General features: G+C 40.0%; 1 protein-coding gene across 1 annotated transcript in view; it reads right to left on the bottom strand.

The window, feature by feature from the left end:
- Positions 1 to 8439, bottom strand: part of TTBK2 (tau tubulin kinase 2) — a 137472-nt gene extending 129033 nt beyond the window's left edge. The window contains exon 1 of the mRNA XM_029239127.1: positions 8088 to 8439. The gene's annotated coding sequence lies outside the window, so the exon portion shown is untranslated. The remainder of the gene's footprint in view (positions 1 to 8087) is intronic.
- Positions 8440 to 21275: the final 12836 nt, after the last annotated feature.

Below are 21275 nucleotides of genomic sequence, written 5' to 3'. Positions count from 1 at the left end.
AAGGAGAAATATCAATCAATAAAAACAGACTTAGAAATGGTGCAGATGACAGAATGGTAGACAAGGACTTTAAAACAGCTATTATAAATATATTCAAAGAAACAGAGAAAACCATTAAGCATGAGGAAAGAAATGGGAAATATTTTTTAAATGAACTTCTAGACATAAGAAGTATATACCTGAGATTTAAAAAATACACTAGATAGGATTAACACCAGATTAACCACTGTGGAATAAAGGATTAGTGAAGTTGAAGATACAGAAAAATCATCCAGGACTTCCCTGGTGGTCCAGTGGTTAAGAATCCGCCTTCCAATGCAGGGGATGCAGGTTTGATCCCTGTTGGGGAAATAAAATCCCGCATGCCACAGGGCAACTAAGCCTGAGCACTCTAGAGCCTGCGTGCCACAACTAGAGAACCCTGCGCACCACAACTACCGAGCCCACACACTCTAGAGCCTGTGCAACACAAGGAAGAGCCCACGTGCTGCAACCAAGACCCAAAGCAGCCAAATAAATATTTTTTAAAAAAAGAAAGAAAAAGGAATCATCCAAAATGAAACAGACAATAGAAAAAGACAGAAACCACACAGAGAATCAGTGAGCAATGGGATAACATCAAAAAGCCTAACATGGACTTCCCTCGTGGTGCAGTGGTTAAGAATCAGCCTGCCAATGCAGGGGACACGGGTTCGAGCCCTGGTCCAGGAAGATCCCACATTCCGCGGAGCAACTAAGCCCGTGCGCCCAAACTACTGAGCCTGCACCCTAGAGCCCACAAGCCACAACTACTGAAGCCCACACACCTAGAGCCCGTGGTCCGCAACAAGAGAAGCCACCACAATGAGAAGCCCAGGCACCGCAACAGAGAGTAGCCCCTGCTCGCTGCAACTAGAGAAAGCCCACGTGCAGCAATGAAGACCCAACATAGCCAAAAATAAATAAATTTTTTTAAAAGCCTAACATACATATAACTGGAGTCCCAGAAGGAGAGAATAGAGAGGTTGTTTATACTTTTATTTTGTTGTCAGTTATTGTAAACATGCTATCTTAAAGTTTCTCTCCACTTTTAGTAGATATTTTAATTTCTGGATACATTTATTGGGCCCAAAGAGATTGCATGCTTTAAAAAAAAACCTGAAGAAAAAATGTCTGAAATTTTTCCAAATTTGATGAAAACTATCAACACACTGAACATCCCCTATTAAAACAAAAAATCAGATGTTTTCAAAGTCATCATGATCTGTTAAGTAGATAATATTTAGGATACCTGATTAATATTCCAAAAATAGATTAAAATATAGTTAGATGCAGAGTGGCTATCTCTTCATCAAACATCTCAAAAGTCAAAATAATACATTTTTCACATTATAAGAAACTAAATTATGTCTCAAGATAAAACAGGCTGAGGTGCAGACACAAGTTTACAAAGACTACAAGCCAGTTAAGCTTTTCAAAATATCTAATAACAGTAATGTAAACAACAGAAGTAAGGGTCAAGAATAGGATAAACCCCATGAGATTTTTTTTTAACCCTGCAGGTTTTAGCAAAAGCCTCTCTATAAAGTGTTAGTAAAAAGAGATGAAGATGTACAAATAACCCTATTTGTTGAGAGCAAAAGAGAAAGAAAATTTAGTCACCACTCACCCTTCAACTGTTCCTTCTAAACTTTAACAGGAGATAAATTATACTTCCAGCAGCATGGAATCTCTCTGAGCTCATAAATATATTCAAGAAAGTAAAATATCTATTAAAAGTGAAGAGAAATTTTACAAGTCAGTTATGGTTACAATTACCTACAACAGAATAAAAGTGTAAACAACCTAGTTCACCTCTCCCTGGCTACTGATACTAACAACACATAAACAAATTCTTCCCTTACAGAAAGTACAGTGTAACTTACATGTCAAGATTGTAAGGAAAGGGCTTCCCTGGTGGCACAGTGGTTAAGAATCCACCTGCCCATGCAGGGGACACGGGTTCGACCCCTGGTCCGGGAAGACCCCACATGCCACAGAGCAACTAAGCCCACGTGCCATAAATACTGAGCCTGCGCTCTAGAGCCCACAAGCCAAAACTATTGAGCCCGTGTGCCACAACTACTGAAGCCTGCATGCCTAGAGCCCGTGCTCCACAACAAGAGAAGCCACTGCAACGAGAAGCCCACACACCGCAATGAAGAGTAGCCCTTGCTTGCCGCAACTAGAGAAAGCCCATGTGCAGCAACAAAGACCCAACATAGCCCAAAATAAACTAGTTAATTAAAATTAAAGAAAAAAAAGATTGTAAGGAAAACATTAAACAAGACAATTCCTTGGGTAAAATCTACTGTAGCCACATCAACCAAACAAAGCATTGCCTATGATCCTCCAACTAAGACAAAGAAAAAAATCAATGAAGAATCTTCTCTGTAGTGATCTTCATTGTAATTGGATTTTAAGTATATTAACTTCCCTTTTTAAAAATAGAAAAACTAAAAAAAAAAAAAAAAAAAAAAAAAAAGAAAGGGCTTCCCTGGTGGCGCAATGGTTGAGAGTCCGCCTGCCGATGCAGGGGACACGGGTTCGTGCCCCGGTCCGGGAAGATCCCACATGCCACGGAGCGGCTAGGCCCGTGAGCCATAGCCGCTGAGCCTTTGTGTCCGGAGCCTATGCTCCACAACGGGAGAGGCCACAACAGTGAGAGGCCCGCGTACCGCAAAAAAAAAAAAAATCAAAACCGAAGCAAAGAGAGGTTAAGTAATCTAAGGACCCATGACATGTTATCATAGAGATGAGAAAAGATTCAGATCTCACCTTGATGCACAATTAACAGTTTTATTCATCTGTCTAGTAAGCATTTATTAATTTATGAGATTTGTGGCTATACTAACCTTATTTTATAAACCAAAAATTAGGAGCCAGCATATGATAAGGGATATTTTTTTCTGATTTACAAATGAATTTATATATTTTTAAACTTACAAAGATGTTCAAACTATATCCTAGTTACTTGTACATTTAATAACTCACCTATAAGCTGCTAGACTCTGGCTACAAAGAGACTCTAACTATTTACCTGAAAGACCTCTTTCTTGTAACCATACATACCCTCCTACTGGAAATGCCTAGTCCTAACTTCTGAGGTTCAAAGATTATGAAATATAACATAGGAATTCTGTCAGTACTTAAGCAATTGAGGCCTGGGAGAACCCAAAGTCGAAACCCATATTGGAGGGAGAGGGTGGCCTCTTTAGAAAGTTTTCAAAGTGTTCTGGTGTTTGGAAAGGATTTGTCTAAAGCTGTTTCAGGAATTGTATGAACATTTAATTTTTATTAAATATCTTTATTTTAAAACATTTATTTTTAATTTTTTAACTACTTACAGCTATAACATATCCACTAACCTCCAAAACTGGTAGAGTATGTAGAATAAACTGTGGTTGATAAAACAAAGACTACTTCCCTGAACCCATCCCCCGGACTGTTAGGTCTGTCAGTTAATACGTTTATGTGGTCGTCTGCATTTTCCCTTCATGATACTTGGAACACTTGTAATTCCTTGTTCTACAATTGTCTATTCCCACTGTATTGCAAGTTCCAAAAGTGAGATAATTTCTGTCTTGTTCCCTACCGAATCTCTAACCCCTACCACAGTAACATGGTAGATACTTAAATATTTAATGAGACTACTGCAGTAGTTCTAAGGAGAGATAATGAGGATCAGAGACGCTAAATTAAGATGGTAGCAGTAGAAATGAAAAGGAGAGGTTTTGTGCATGTAGAACCAGGGAAAAGAAGCAGGCTAAAAAATTAAATTAATGGGATTTTTGAATTTGGATGACTGATTAAGTCGTGACACCTTCATTTATAATTACAGAAGTTAAAAGTGGACTGACTTTGGCCTTGGACATGTTGAATTTTTTAAGTGCTACACAAGTCCCTCAGAAATGAAGTCCTAATCTAGCTTACTATCTACCATACTATTTAGCTTCCAGCTGATTTTTTCAAATCGAATTTCATAAGAAGCAAGGCTCACATTTTTCTCTTTAGTTATTCATTTTTTTCCCCCTATTTTCCTCCCCTCATCTCTGCATTACTGGTCATTGAAATATGTTGATAAAACCTTTTCTGAGAGGGCTTCCCTGGTGGCGCAGTGGTTGAGAGTCTGCCTGCCGGTGCAGAGGACACGGGTTCTTGCCCAGTCCGGGAGGATCCCACGTGCCGCGGAGCGGATGGGCCCGTGAGCCATGGCCACTGAGCCTGCGCGTGTGCTCCGCAACAGAAGAGGCCACAACAGTGAGAGGCCCGTGTACCGCAAAAAAAAAAAAAAAAAAAAAAAAAACCGTTTCTGAGAAATTTTAGAAACCGAAGGACTTAGTAGATCAAGGAAAAAAGCAGGGGGCAGGGGTTTCCAAACTTAATCCATAAAACACAGCACACATGGAAAACTAAACGTTAGACCAATATTAGCAATATACAGTATTGAGATGATCACATGGTTAGAACAAGATCAGGGAAACAATGCAAAATCATTTTTTTTAAAAAGGTAATTACCTTGGAACGTCAGAAAGACCAAAAAAAAAAAAATCCAAGTATAAAAATAATGATAAAAGCATTTTAGTAAAAACAGACATAATGGCAAATAAGTTTTCTAATGCAAATATTAAAAAATACTGATTTTTATTTTCAATAAAGATGTAGATTCTCTAAAATATATATATAATATATAATATTGATTCTTAAACATGGTTAGGTTAAATCTTGACATTATCAAAGGGAGCTAAGAATCTATTACCTCCCATTCTTCAAAAAACACTACAACAAGCCAGGTTTTTTTTGTTTTGTTTTTTGTTTTTAAAGTTTTATTGGAGTGTAATTGATTTACAATGCTGTGTTAGTTTCAGGTGTTCAGCAAAGTGAAGCAGTTATATATATGTCCACTCCTTTTTAGATTCTTTTCCCATATAGGCCATTTACAGAGTATTGAGGTGCTTTTCAAAGAACACTTAATTTTTTTACTTTGGGAAGCTCTACTCTAATTGAAGTGAAAGTAAATTGCTTAACACAATAAAAAGCAGCTATCAACATCCCAAAATATCAAGGATCGTATATACAAATGTCAAAAAAAAAAATCACAGAAAAAATCCAAAATGTTGACAAAAGTTGATAAATATTATAGACTCAAGTATTAAGAACACATAAAATAATAACCACAAGGAATCATTATGCTTAACTTAAAGTCATATAACAAATGAAAATATACCAAGAAGTCTGCTTAAAAATCACCTGTTTAAAAGACGAAACTTTCTGGCAAAACTGACATTGATGTTAGGTAAATAATATAATGTCAATCTATATTTTAAACTTACAACCAAGGATTACAAGATATTGAGGACAGAAACTTGTGAGCAGTAATATGTGTTGGAATTATGTTCAAAATTCAGCTCTAAAAACCCAACTTTTTTCACATAGATTTAAAGGGTCTTTTATCAAATATGGAAGTATGATATTTAACCTGAAAGCACTGAGTATTTACAGCACAAAAACTGTTAAAAAAAAAAAAAAGGATTTTTAACCCAAGGATTCTATCCACTGAAGCCTAGGGGAAAAAAATCTACCACAATCATCACTATTGTTTACAATATACTGAGTAACAAAAAATATGACAACAACGTAAAACAGTACAAATGTTTAATTTCATATTTCAAAACCTATAAATATTGGATGTCCTGCCATATTTATTACCAATCAAATAAATTGACATAGCTCCAGCTATATTTTGAGTCTTTCTTAAGAGCCCCCAAAATAGCAAAAGAATACATGGCTAGAGTAATTCTGTGTAACATGCACTCAAACTGTAAAGAATGCCACATATCTATAAAAGAATTTTTCTATCGGAGATTTTTTTTTAAGTGGGAAAGGAAGCAAGCTGTATTCTCCATTAGTTCTTAAAGGCTATTTTATTTTGCTAATCAATTCAGAAGTCACTAGTTTAATAATGCTCACTAAACATTTTCTCTTGTTTTATACTGTTTTTTGTTTTTTTTTTTCCAGGCAACAAACATTTATTATGAGGATTAGGAATCTGAGAGTATCTAATTTGCGTGGTTCCAGCTCAAAGTCTCTCATGAATTGCAATTAAGTTGTCATTTCTATACATTAAGTTATAAAACTTATAAAGAATTGCCTGCCCCCGCCACCAAAGTTATATTCCATGATCATAGCATATTCAGCTCTGTAATATTTGTTTACAATGAAAAACCAACAATCTATCACTAACTCACATTTTAGTGTATTTTTTTTAATGTAAAATACCCTCAAAAGTTGTCTGCATTATACAAACTTCACTTCTAACACTACATTAGAGATATCTGAAGCCCTGCATAAGTGAGTTCATTTTGCTAAAGCAAATAAGCCTACTCTCACGAAGATTTCCTGAGGCATTAAAATAATAAGTATTTAAAAGAAAGTCAAAAGAAGACACAAATATCTGAAGTCATACACAGTACAATAAAGAATTTGCTAAATTATGTATTAACCATACTACAAGATAATGAGCAAGATATACCATTCTTAGACCACTACTGAAGACCAAATTTATTTCAATTTCATATTACAAATTAAATTAATGAAGCTAGGGACTTCAATTTCTTTTATGTGTCTAAAACTAAAAGAAGAAAAAGCATTTTTTAACATTCTATCATAAAGGAAAAGTGTTAGAAAGACTTTCCTTTATTACCATGCTTCAAACATCCCCTTTAGTGCCTTGATAAAAATGTATCATACAGGAAAACATAAGCTTCTAAATTAGAGAGATTCCTTTCAGTACATTTTCAATTTCAAAAGAGCACAATACATCATCCAAGTCCACACACTTGTTATCTGAAAAATGTTTAGACTTAGGATGAATTCTTCAAGCTTAGTCATATAAGTAATATTTGTCATCATTACTGCTTTATTTAAATAAATAAAAAAGAAATACATAACATTCAGCTTTAAAATCCATCTCCCATCACCTCTTCCCCCTCAAATGAACGGTACTCTATTACATTTAGCCAAAAGAAAACAGCAAATACATCTTTATGGTCTGTCCTAGTAAACCAGTATTTAGAAGCCAATGAAACTTTTACTAATGGCTCAGAACCAAACACTGTAACAAAACACAGAGTGGATCCTCCGGGTGTGTACATGTGCCCATTCATAATATTATGATCCTCATACACGCCTTAAAAAACTTAACTTCTATTTAAAACCAAAACATCTTTACATAATACACAGGTTATTATAAAATTGCCCTCTTTAATGTTCAAACATAGAACAATTTCTAAAGCGAGGGACGAAAAGAGTTAATACCGGATTGCTGCCACCTATCAACTTTAATTTAAAGCAAAGTACAACTCAATGTCATTTTTACCTCTAATGCAGCCACGACTGAAACAAAATTAAGTTCACTGTGGATAAAGTATCCTGGCATCCCAATGTATTATTTACTTCTGATTTAACAGTAAATACGTGTGGAGTCTTTTGTCCCTCCCACAGCATCCCGGGTTGTCAACATCATCTTAGTCAAAGCAAATGACGAGCAAATCCCTCAGGTCTACTTCGCACCCTAAGTACCATAAAGTCATGGCCTCCACTGTCGTTACTACACAACAAACAGATTCTATAGTCCCATGCCCTCTTCTATTAGATTTGAGGAAGCGGGGTGGGAAAGAAGCGTTCAGTATATCCTGAGAATCATCTGTGTTCAGTCCTGGTACCTAAAGCAGCATGAATACAAGTGGTATGTGGGTCATCCAGAGAGAGAGAAACAGAACGAAGCTTTATGACCCTCCAAGTTCAGCGAAGACACCAAAAGCCTCTGGGGATACGGGGCACAACCCTCCAGGGAAACGGGGGAGAAACAGTCTCCGACTTGGAGCGACTGGGTCTGGCACAAGCCCAGGGCGTGGGTAGCGACCGAGGAGTCTCCGGTACCCCTCCCCTCCGCACCAGGATCGGTCACTGGGCGAGGGGTGCGGCCGGAGGAGGGGGTCAGGACTAAGGGAGGGCGGGGCGCTGGGCTCCCCCAGCGGCGTCCTGGGGGCTCGGGGGGTGTGTCCTACCTGGGCCGTGGCGGACGCAGGGATTTCGGGCGGAGGGCTCGGGTCCAGCTCAGGGCGGGGACCGGCAGAGGTCAACCCTCAGCAGGCGGGACGACCGCCGCCTGCCCATCCCCCGCCGCCCAGTGCGGCGGGACCCGAGCGCGGCTTCGAGGGCCGGCCGGCTGGGTAGTCCCCTCGGGTACCGTCCGCGTTTACTGGCGGCGGCGGCTGCTGCTGTTACTGCTGCTGCTGGCCGCCCCCAGCCGCTGCTCTTGTGCCTGCTCCTGCTCTTCCTCCTGCCGCCTCCGCCGCCGCCTGGTCCCCACCGCTCCCATCGCCGCTGCGGCGACTACTGCAGCACCCGCTGACCCGACCCGACGTTATTCTCCCCCTTCGCAACCCGACACAGCCTAGCCCACCTACCCTGCCAGTGCGCACGCCCACCTCTCCGCCACAGGTGCTGATTGGAGAGCGCGTCCCAAGCCCGCCATGTTGGTTGGCTGGTCCCATTGCCTATCACGAAAGGGGCGGAGAGCCAAGCAAAGAGTGTCTCCGCCCCCCACCGGAGAATTGCCGCTATCTTCAGGTTTGCCTGAGAGGGCGAGTTACCGGGAAAGGAGCATCACAATGGCAGCGCGCGTGCGCGCGGGAATTCTGGTCCTCGTAGTTCCAGCCGCAGCAGCAACTACCCGCCAGTCTGGAGCAGAGAAGTAGGGCTTCTGAGACTAGTGGTTGGGCCACAGTGGTTCCTCCTAGCTCAAGCAGTTACCTTGGTTATAGAGGCACGGTTGTGACGCCAGGGTTGGTCTTTTCGGAAGAAAATCGTAAATGCTTTGTCACGATACGAATTTACGCACACCGAGGAGTTCGGTCGCGAAAAAGGGCCCCAAATCATGAGGCCCTGCCATGCCACCTCCTCAGAAGCAGCGCTGCCAGGATCTGGCAAATTGGCGCTCTCCCCAGAACCGCCTAACACGAAGTTAATCATCGGTGGGTACTGGGGAAAGGCCTGAAAGTGTAAGGAAGAAAGAAGACCGAGACCTCCAGAAAGGAACGTCAGCCTGGAGCCCGGCGTGTCCTTACGGTTTTCACATCCATGAAGAACAAGATTTCACTCCCTTTTTGAAACACCGCCAGTGAAGGGTTCAGTGAGCAGCCCCGGTGAGGTCCCGTATAGGATTCCTGAGCAAGACAATGCGGGAGTCCCTCGAAGACTTTCAAAGAAAAGCGAGGAGGGCGGAGAAACGAGGCTATGTGGGATAATTTGTATTTGGTATATCAAACTCTTTGGTAAAGAGGAAACCTTATGATCAAACCCCTCTCCCATCCTTACCCACTAACTTACAGAAGAAAAAACTCAAAGAGCTTAACAGCTTTCCTAGAGCTATAAAACTAATGAGTAGAAGAACCAAAACTCCGGTCTCTTAAACTCCCGTGTCCAATGCTTTTTTTACTTGATAATCTCAGGAGTCTGCCATGGACTGAAAGATTGCGATGAATTATGAGCTTCCTTTTACTTTAAATCTTTTTCTTCACTCAAGTGACATTATGATTAAAGCTGATTGAGAATATAGAATGGTTAAATACGAATCCTATATTCAATCTCATAACTATTATTGAATCTGTTTCTTCTTGTTCAGGAAATGCCACAGCCTCTTGACATTCTTTGAAAAACAGCAGGCACTTCTACTGTCTGTCATGTCTAGATCCTTGGATGAAAAGCAGGACAAAATGTACATTAAAGGCACTTGATGATGCAGCTCATCTTGTTCTATTCAAACTTAAAGAAGTTGCCAAATTGTTTTCTTTCCACTGATTAAAACCACAAGTTGCTTTTTCCATTACTTTGTCTAACAGAATATAGTTCACTTCAGAGTATTGGCAGGGCAAGTAATTTGAATTGGAAAGGGTTAGTGTTTCTGTAAATACTTTTCTTTAAAATTAAAGAAGTTTATAGGGGAAACAAAGTCCAGATTCATTGAAATAATGCCTAGCAGGATTTCAAATAGATATTCTCTATTCAAAGATAATATCTTTCACTCACTTAGCAAATATAATGTGTCTCTCCAAGCTCCCCAGATATAATCTCTGCTATCATAGGTAAGCGTTTTAGTGAATTTATTCATAGAACTACTATTGTGTTTATTCTAAATGAGTCAGTAGATACAGCTGGATTCTCCAAATGATGGAAAGACGATTTTTCTTCTTACTGTTATCTTATGACCAACTCTCATTTGCAAATCCATGAAGGATAAGATGAAGAGTATGTGAGAAAGCAGTCCAGCAGCTGTATATCAAGAAAGAGTTGAAGGGGGAAAAAAGTGCAGTGCAAAGGGAAGTGTTGTATGATGAGTATCTTGAGAATAGTACAACAGTATATCTCAGAGTAGGAAGTATAAGAATGAATACATAGTGAAAGTTAATGCCACAGGTATAGGAACCCTAGGATATTGGAGTGCCCAAGGAAAACAGTTTCTCAGTCCCCCTTTTCTTCTCTGGTCTTTCCCATTTAAGAATTATTGGTCCTGGGACTTCCCTGGTGGCACAGTGGTTAAGAATCCGCCTGCCAATGCAGGGGACATGGGTTCGATCCTGGTCCGGGAAGATCCCACATGCCGCGGAGCAACTAAGCCTGTGCACCACAACTACTGAGGGTAAGCTGTGACAAAGTGAGAGAGTGGCATGGACATATGTACACTACCAAACGTAAAATAGATAGCTAGTGGGCAGCAGCCGCATAGCACAGGGAGATCAGCTCAGTGATTTGTGACCACCTAGAGGGGTGGGATAGGGAGGGTGGGAGGGAGGGAGACACAAGAGGGAGGAGATATGGGAACATATGTATATGTATAACTGATTCACTTTGTAATACAGCAGAAACTAACACACCATTAAAAAGAAAAAGAATCCGCCTGCCAATACAGGGGACATGGGTTCGATCCCTGGTCGGGGAAGATCCCACATGCCGCGGAGCAATTAAGCTCGTGCGCCACAACTACTGAGCCTGTGCTCTAGAGCCCGCGAGCCACAGCTACTGAGCCTGCGTGCTGCAACTACTGAAGCCCGCGAGCCTAGATCCCGTGCTCTGCAACAAGAGAAGCCACCGCAGTGAGAAGCCCATGCACTGCAACCAGAGAAAGCCCGCGTGCAGCAACGAAGACCCAACACAGCCAAAAATAAAATAAACAAACACATAAATAAATAAATAAATAAATAAATAAATAAATAAATAAAAGAACCACACCCGAATCCTCTGGCCCCACTGGCTTCCTCTCTAAAAAAAAAAAAGAATTATTGGTCTGGGGACTTCCCTGGTGGCGCAGTGGTTAAGAATCTGCCTGCCAATGCAGGGGACACGGGTTCGAGCCCTGGTCCGGGAAGATCCCACATGCCATGGAGCAACTAAGCCCGTGCGCCACAACTACTGAGCCTACGCTCTAGAGCCCGTGAGCCACAACTACTGAGCCTGTGTGCCTAAAGCCCCTGCTCCCAACAAGAGAAGCCACCACAATAAGAAGCACGCGCACCACAACAAAGAGTTGCCCCGCTTGCTGCAACTAGAGAAAGTCTGTGCACGGCAACGGAGACCCAACGCAGCCAAAAATAAATTGATTAATTAATTTAAAAATAAATAAAGAATTATTAGTCTGTCCCAAGAGATACTTGTTCAGTTAGGATAAATGGCAAGGTAATATTCAAGAGCTGGTACCTGAATTTAGGAATCTCCTTTTGAAATATATGTATCTCAAATATATATATTAAAAAACAAATAAATTTGGTAGTCAGCCTCTAGGCACCCCGTGATCCCTGCCTCCTGGTATCTTCACCCTTGTATAGTCTAGTCCCTCCCATACTGAATTGGGCTGCCTCGTGTAACCAATAGGCTTTTTCAGAAATTGTGGTGTGTAAATTCCAAGTCTAGGTTATAAAATACTTTGCAGCTTCCACTTTATGCTCTCTTGGGTCACTCACTTAGAGGAAAGCCAGTGCCGTAATACGAGGACACTCAAGCAACCTCTTGGAGTGGCTATCTGGCAAAAAACTGAGGCATTACACCAATAATCAGCACCAATTTGCCAGCCATCTTAATGAACTGTTCTTGGAAATAGATCCTCCAGCCCCAGCCAAGCCTTCAGATGACGGCAGGCCTGGCTGGCGTTTTGACTGCCACTCTGTGAAATACCTCAAGCCAGAACCACCCAACTAAGCCACACCCAAAATCCAGACCCACAGACACTATGTGTTATAATAAATGTTTACTGTTGCTTTAAGCACTAAGTTTTTGGGGAAATTTGTCATGCAGCAATTGAGAACTAATACAGTAAGATTTGCAAAAATCTAGGATCAGCCTTAGAGCATATTCAAGGATAATGAGCAGAGGCTTCCCTGGTGCTGCAGTGGTTGAGAGTCCGCCTGCCGATGAAGGGGACACGGGTTCGTGCCCCGGTCCGGGAAGATCCCACATGCCGCGGAGCGGCGGGCCCGTGAGCCACGGCCGCTGAGCCTGCGCGTGCGCGTCCGGAGCCGGCGCGTCCGCAACGGGAGAGGCCACAACAGTGAGAGGCCCGCGTACCGCAAGGAAAAAAAAAAAAAAAGGATAATGAGCAAAGTTCAGATTTATACTGAGTTCCCCACAGAATATAATGCCTCTTTCAACACAGCTTCTTTTCTCCTGCCCAAAATAAATAACGTACTGGAGAATCCCTTTCTTCTTTCCCTTTTCCTCCATTTGTGGCGTCTATCCATATTTAGATACCCATTGATTTACTACTTTCTATTCTTCCCCTAAATCCAAACAGGAAATAATCTAGATGAGTTATTCACATCATTTTTACAATACCACAGTATGAACCAGTGAGCAACTCAAGGAAAAGAGACCTCCCTTTCCTTTTGCTTTCCCCCTCTCTCTTTAAAAACAAATCTCATGTCGTATACCTGAAACTAATATAATACGTGAATTATAACTCAATTTTTAAAATTCTCAGAATTGTACACTTTAAATGGGTGGATTGTATGGCAGGTGAATTACAGTCATCTCTTGGTATCTCTGGAGGATGGGCTCCAGACCCCCACCCCTCCTGCAGTTCCCCCCTGCAGATGCCAAAACCCGAGGATGCTCAAGTCCCTTATATAAAATGGCATAGTAGGAACTATCATAGTGTTGTAGATCAATTATACTTCAAAAGCCAGCAAACAAACAAACTCAAAGAAAAAGAGATCATATTTGTGGTTACCAGAGGCAAGGTGTAGGGGGGAAGGGAAAATGAAGGCAGTCAAAAGGTACAAACTTGCAGTTATATGAAAAATAAGTACTAGGGATATAATGTACAACATGATAAATATAATTAACACTGCTTGTTTTGTTTTGTTTTTTGCTTTCTTGTCTTTTAGGTCTTTTTCTTTTTTCTTTTGGCCGCGCCACTCCACTTGGGTGATCTTAGTTCCCGGACAAGGGATTGAACCCATGCCCCCTGCAGTGGAAGTGCAGAGCCCTAACCACTGGACCGCCAAGGAATTCCCTAATTAACACTGCTGTACGTTATGTATGAAAGTTGTTAAGAGAGTAAACCCTAAGAGTTCTCATCACAAGGAAAAAAATGTTTCTATTTCTTTTCTTTTTCTTTTTTTTTTTTGCGGTACGCGGGCCTCTCACTGTTGTGGCCTCTCACAGGCTCCGGACGCGCAGGCTCAGTGGCCATGGCTCACGGGCCCAGCCGCTCCGTGGCATGTGGGATCTTCCCGGACCGGGGCACGAACTCGTGTCCCCTGCATCAACAGGCAGACTCTCAACCACTGCGCCACCAGGGAAGCCCTATTTCTTTAATTTTGTATCTATATGAGATGATGGATGTTCATTAAACTTATTGTGATAATCATTTCATGATGTATATAAGTCAGATCATTATGCCGCGCACCTTAAACTTATACAGTGCTGTATGTCAATTATATTTCAATAAAACTGGAAGAAAAAATCAAACAGCATAGTATTTGCATATAACCTATGCAAACCCTCCCATATACTTTTTTTTTTTTTTTGAGGCAAGGAATACGACTTTATTCAGAAAGCCAGCAGACTGAGAAAATGGCAGGCTAGGGTCCCCCCAAACCATCTTCCCATATACTTTAAATCATCTCTAGATTACTTATAATATACCTAGTAGAATGTAAATGCTATGTGAATAGTTGCCTGGCACGCAGAAAATTCAAGTTTTGCTTTTGGGGCTTTCTGGAATTTGCAAATATTTTCAGTCTGTGGTTAATTGAATCCACGGATGCAGTGCCCAAGGATACAGAGGTCCAGAGCACTGACTGTATATCTCAATAAAGCTGTTTCTAAAAACTATGCACAGTCTTTTGAAACATGACGCTCATAGTGGACTGGTGGTCAGGTGTTTCCACAAACCAGCAAACAGTCCTGTTTTTAAAATTTTTGGTCAATCTAACCCGTTTCTATTTGAATGTTACTTAATCCACTAAACAAAATATTTTAGAGCCAATTAATGCTAACAACTCTGTTAGGTACTGGGAGAACAAATATGAATAAACTCAGTCTCTGTCCTTAAGGGTTTCACAGTGGATTAGCGAACATGCAAATCCCATTGCAATGCACCGCAATAACTGCTAAAGGTATATTATGTAGGTTATATAGATGCTCTAGAACAGGGGTCAGTAATCTATAGGCTGCAGGCCAAATTTTGGGGGGTCCTCTGAGAGCTTGACCTCTTTAAGCTAGTGTCAGATGCACTCTGATTTTGATAGAAATGCATTCACACCAAATACATTAACTAGCTCAAGTGTTTGTATTTTTGAAAACTTCATCCTTTATTTTGCTGTGAAAGACTATTTCTAATTAAAGAAATTTCCAATAAAAAGGAATCAGTAAGAGAAAACTGGCAGGAGGTGGGGGGTAGATGGGCAAAGTAATCTCAGTTTTGGATATATGAGCCTATTGTCTTTTAACCTGTTGATGTTTGGTGTTTGGTGATTATTAAAATAGACAAAACGTTAGGGAAAATTGACACTGATTAAAACTAGTAAAGTTAGAAAACACACTAAGTTTGTATTTAAAAAGTAATTCTAATTATTTCTTGATCTACTTCCTATTTATGCCTAATTTTATGAAATACAACACAACTATACCATTAAATGTTAACAGTTAACTTTTTTTAAAATTAATTAATCTATTTATTTTGGGCTGCACTGGGTCTTCGTTGCTGCGTATAGGCTTTCTCTAGTTGCGGTCAGCAGGGGCTACCCTTCGTTGCGGTGTGTGGGCTTCTCATTGCGGTGGCTTCTCTTGTTGTGGAGCACGGGCTCTAGTCTTGCGGGCTTCAGTAGCTGTGGCACAAGGGCTCAGTAGTTGTGGCGCGCAGGCTCAGTAGTTGTGGCGCACGGGCTTAGTTGCTCTGAGGCATGTGGGATCTTCCTGGACCAGGGCTCGAACCTGTGTCCCCTTCCTTTGCAGACAGATTCCTAACCACTGCGCCAGAAGGAAGTCCCACCAGTTAACTTTTTACAAGTTTTATTCTACTAGGACAGTAAATTCTCTACATATTTGCTCAGTCTTTTAGCTTTCCTCTTTGTTGCAAGGTCATCAATTAACAAAGCATCGTTGGATACTCACAGTTTTCAAAAGAGAAAGTGATGAGGTGATGTTGTGATTCCGATGTGTGTCTGCGACAGTCTGGAAAAAGTTCAGTACAGTGGCCTTCAATCTGGTTCAGTGATTAGCTGCTCCAAAAGCTGGATGGCTTTCTGTGTTTTAAGGTACAATAACTGCTAATAGCGCACCATAGTGATCGTAGTATTCCACTGCCAGCTGTACTGAAATAAAACTTAGAATGGTCTCATCGCTCTATATTGTCTTATTAATCAAAGCAGACTATCAAGTGGGTAGGTGTTTTTATAATTTTTAGAAATCAGAGGGCAGAGAGCAGAAGCAAGAAGAACTACAATCCTGCAGCCTGTGGAACAAAAACCACATTCACAGAAAGATACACAAGATGAAAAGGCAGAGGGCTATGTACCAGATGAAGGGACAAGATAAAACCCCAGAAAAACAACGAAATGAAGTGGAGATAGGCAACCTTCCAGAAAAAGAATTCAGAATAATGATAGTGAAGAGGATCCAGTACCTCGGAAAAAGAATGGAGGCAAAGATCAAGAAGATGCAAGAAATGTTTAACAAAGACCTGGAAGAAATAAACAACAAACAAACAGAGATGAACAATACAATAACTGAAATGAAAACTACACTAGAAGAAATCAATAGCAGAATAACTGAGGCAGAAGAACGGATAAGTGACCTGGAATACAGAATGGTGGAATTTACTGTTGCAGAACAGAATAAAGAAAAAAGAATGAAAAGAAATGAAGACAGCTGAAGAGACCTCTGGGACAACATTAAATGCAACAACATTCGCATTATAGGGGTCCCAGAAGGAGAAGAGAGAGAGAAAGGACCAGAGAAAATACTTGAAGAGATTATAGTCAAAAACTTCCCTAACATGGGAAAGGAAAGAGTCACCCAAGTCCAGGAAGCTCAGTGAGTCCCATACAGGATAAACCCAAGGAGAAACACACCGAGACAAATAGTAATCAAATTGGCAAAAATTAAAGACAAAGAAAAATTATTGAAAGCAGCAAGGGAGAAATGACAAATAAGATACAAGGGAACTCCCATAAGATGAACAGCTGGTATCTCAGCAGAAACTGTACAAGCCAGAAGGGAGTGGCATGATATACTTAAAGTGATGAAAGGGAAGAACCTACAACCAAGATTACTCTAACTGGCAAGGATCTCATTCACATTCGATGGAGAAATCAAAAGCTTTACAGACAAGCAAAAGCTAAGAGAATTCAGCACCACCAAATCAGCTCTACAACAAATGCTAAAGGAACTTCTCTAAGTGGGAAACACAAGAGAAGAAAACGACCTACAAAAACAAACCCAAAACAATTAAGAAAACGTTCACAGGAACATACATATCGATAATTACCTTAAATGTGAATGGATTAAATGCTCCAACCAAAAGACACAGGCTTGCTGAATGGATACAAAAATAAGACCCATATATATGCTGTCTACAAGAGACCCACTTCAGTTGTAGGGACACATACAGACTGAAAGTGAGGGGATGGAAAAAGGTATTCCATGCAAAAGGAAATCAAAAGAAAGCTGGAGGAGCAATACTCATATCAGATAAAATAGATTTTAAAATAAAGAATGTTACAAGAGACAGTGAAGGCCACTACATAATGATCAAGGGATCAATCCAAGAAGAAGATATAACAATTATAAATATATATACACCCAACATAGGAACACCTCAATACATAAGGCAACTGCTAACAGCTCTAAAAGAGGAAATCGACAGTAACACAATAATAGTGGGAGACTTTAACACCTCACTTACACCAATGAACAGATCATGCAAAATGAAAATAAATAAGGAAACAGAAGCTTTAAATGTGACAATAGACCAGATAGATCTAATTGATATTTATAGGACATTCCATCCAAAAACAGCAGATTACACTTTCTTTTCAAGTGTGCATGGAACATTCTCCAGGATAGGTCACATCTTGGGTCACAAATCAAGCCTCAGTAAATTTAAGAAAATTGAAATCATATCAAGCATCTTTTCTGACTACAACGCTATGAGATTAGAAATCAATTACAGGGAGAAAAACATTAAAAACACAAACACGTGGAGGCTAAACAATACGTTACTAAATAACCAAGAGGTCACTGAAGAAATCAAAAAGTACCTAGAGACAGATTACAACGAAAACACGATGATCCAAAACCTATGGGATACAGCAAAAGCAATTCTAAGAGGGAAGTTTATAGCTATGCAAGCCTACCTCAAGAAACAAGAAAAACCTCAAATAAACAATCTAACCTTACACCTAAAGGAACTTGAGAAAGAAGAATAAACAAAACCCAAAGTTAGCAGAAGGAAAGAAATCATAAAGATCAGAGCAGAAATAAATGAAATAGAAACAAAGAAAACAATAGCAAACAAAGAGCAATAAAACTAAAAGCTGGTTCTTTGAGAAGATAAACAAAATTGATAAACCATTAGCCAGACTCATCAAGAAAAAGAGGGAGAGGACTCAAATCAATAAAATTAGAAATGAAAAAGGAGGAGTTACAACAGACATGGCAGAAATACAAAGCATCCTAAGAGACAACTATAAGCACCTCTTTGCCAATAAAATGGACAACCTGGAGTAAATGGACAAATTCTTAGAAAGGTATAACCTTCCAAGACTGAACCAGGAAGAAATAGAAAATATGAACAGACCAATCACAAGTAATGAAATTGAAACTGTGATTAAAAATCTTCCAACAGGGCTTCCCTGGTGGCACAATGGTTGTGAGTCTGCCTGCCAATGCAGGGGACATGGGTTCGTGCCCTGGTCCGGGAGGATCCTACATGCTGCGGAACGGCTAGGCCCGTGAGCCATCGCCGCTGAACCTGCGCGTCTGGAGCCTGTGCTCCGCAACGGAAGAAGCCACAACAGTGAGAGGCCTGCGTACTTCAAAAAAAAAAAAAAAAAAATCTTCCAACAAACAAAAGCCCAGGACCAGATGGCTACACAGGCGAATTCTGTCAAACATTTAGAGAATAGCTAACACTCAACCTTCCTAAACTCTTCCAAAAAGTTGCAGAGGAAGGAACACTCCCAAATTCATTCTATGAAGCCACCATCACCCTGATACCAAAACCAGACAAAGATACTACACAAAAAGAAAATTACAGACCAATATCTCTGATGAATACAGATGCAAAAATCCTCAACAAAATACTAGTAAACAGAATCCAGCAGCTCATTAAAAGGATCATACACCATGATCAAGTGGGAATTATCCCAGGGATGCAAGCATTCTTCAATATACGCAAATCAATCAATGTGATAAACCATGTTAACAAATTGAAGGAGAAAAACCATATGATCATCTCAATAGATGCAGAGAAAGCTTCCGACAAAATTCAACACCCATTTATGAAAAAAACTCTCCAGAAAGTGGGCATAGAGGGAACCTACCTCAACATAATAAAGGCCATATATGACAAACCCACAGCAAACATCATTCTCAATGGTGAAAAACTGAAAGCATTTCCTATAAGATGAGGAATGAGACAAGAATGTCCACTCTCACCACTATTATTCAACATAGTTTTGGAAGTCCTAGCAATCAGAGAAGAAAAAGAAATAAAAGGAATCCAAATTTGAAAAGAAGTAAAACTGTCACTGTTTGCAGATGACATGATACTATACATAGAGAATCCTAAAGATGCCACCAGAGAAGTACTAAAGCTAATTAATGAATTTGGTAAAGTTGCAGGATACAAAATTAATGCATGGAAATCTCTTCCATTCCTATACACTAATGATGAAAAATCTGAAAGGGAAATTAAGGAACACTCCCATTTACCACTGCAACAAAAAGAATAAAATACCTAGGAATAAACCTACCTCGGGAGACAAAAGACCTGTATGCAGAAAACTATAAGACACTGATGAAAGAAATTAAAGATGATACCAACAGGTGGAGAGATATACCATGTTCTTCTATTGGAACAATCAATATTGTGAAAATGACTATACTACCCGAAGCAATCTACAGATTCAATGCAATCCCTATCAAATTACCAATAGTATTTTTTACAGAACTAGAACAAAAAATCTTAAAATTTGTATGGAGACACAAAAGACCCTGAAAAGCCAAAGCAGACTTGAGGGAAAAAAACAGAGCTGGAGGAATCAGACCCCCTGACTTCAGACTATACTATAAAGCTACAGTAATCAAGACAATATGGTACTGGCACAAAAACAGAAACATAGATCAACAAAACAAGATAGAAAGCTCAGAAAGAAACCCACACATCTATGGTCAACTAATCTATGACAAAGGAGGTAAGGATATAAAATGGAGAAAAGACAGTCTCTTCAATAAGTGGTGCTGGGAAAACTGGACAGCTACATGTAAAAGAATGAAATTAGAACACTCCCTAACACCATACACAAGAATAAGCTCAAAATGGATTAGAGACCTAAACGAAGACCGGACACTATTAAAGTCTTAGAGGAAAGCATAGGAAGAACACTCTTTGACATAAATCACAGCAAGATCTTTTTTGATCCACCTCTTAGAGTAATGGAAATAAAAACAAAAATAAACAAATGGGACCTAATGAAGCTTCAAATCTTTTGCACAGCAAAGAAAACCATAAACAAGACGAACAGACAACCCTCAGAATGGGAGAAAATATTTGCAAACAAATCAACAGACAAAGGATTAATTTCCAAAATATATAAACAGCTCATGCAGCTCAATATTAAAGAAACAAACAACCCGAATCCAAAAATGGGCAGAAGACCTAAATAGACATTTCTCCAAAGAAGACATACAGATGGCCAAGAAGCACATGAAAAGCTGCTCAATATCACTAATTATTAGAGAAATGTAAATCCAAACTACAATGAGGTATCACCTCACACCAGTTAGAATGGGCATCATCAGAAAATCTACAAACAACAAATGCTGGAGAGGGTGTGGAGAAAAGGGAACCCTCTTGCACTGTTGGTGGGAATGTAAACTGATACAGCCACTATGGAGAACAGTATGGAGTTTCCTTCAAAAACTAGAAATAGAATTACCATATGATCCAGTAATCTCACTACTGGGCATATACCCTGAGAAAACCAAAATTCAAAAAGAGTCATGTACCAAAATGTTCATTGCAGCTCTATTTACAATAGCCCGGAGATGGAAACAACCTAAGTGCCCATCATCGGATGAATGGATAAAGAAGATGTGGCACATATATACAATGGAATATTACTCAGCCTTAAAAAGAAACGAAATTGAGCTATTTGTAATGAGATGGATAGACCTAGAGTCTGTCATACAGAGTGAAGTAAGTCAGAAAGAAAAAGACAAATACCATATGCTAACACATATATATGGAATTTAAGAAAAAAAAATGTCATGAAGAACCTAGGGGTAAGACAGGAATAAAGACGCAGACCTACTGGAGAACGGACTTGAGGATATGGGGAGGGGGAAGGGTGAGCTGTGTGACAGGGCGAGAGAGAGTCATGGACATATACACACTAACAAACGTAGTAAAGTAGATAGCTAGTGGGCAGCAGCCGCATGGCACAGGGATATTGGCTCGGTGCTTTGTGGCAGCC

Source organism: Monodon monoceros, unplaced genomic scaffold, assembly GCF_005190385.1.
Source record: "Monodon monoceros isolate NGI ecotype Baffin Bay Population unplaced genomic scaffold, NGI_Narwhal_1 Super_Scaffold_21, whole genome shotgun sequence".
Taxonomy (NCBI): domain Eukaryota; kingdom Metazoa; phylum Chordata; class Mammalia; order Artiodactyla; family Monodontidae; genus Monodon; species Monodon monoceros.
The sequence above is the reverse complement of the archived record's forward strand: the minus strand, read 5'-3'. Positions and strand labels throughout refer to the sequence as shown.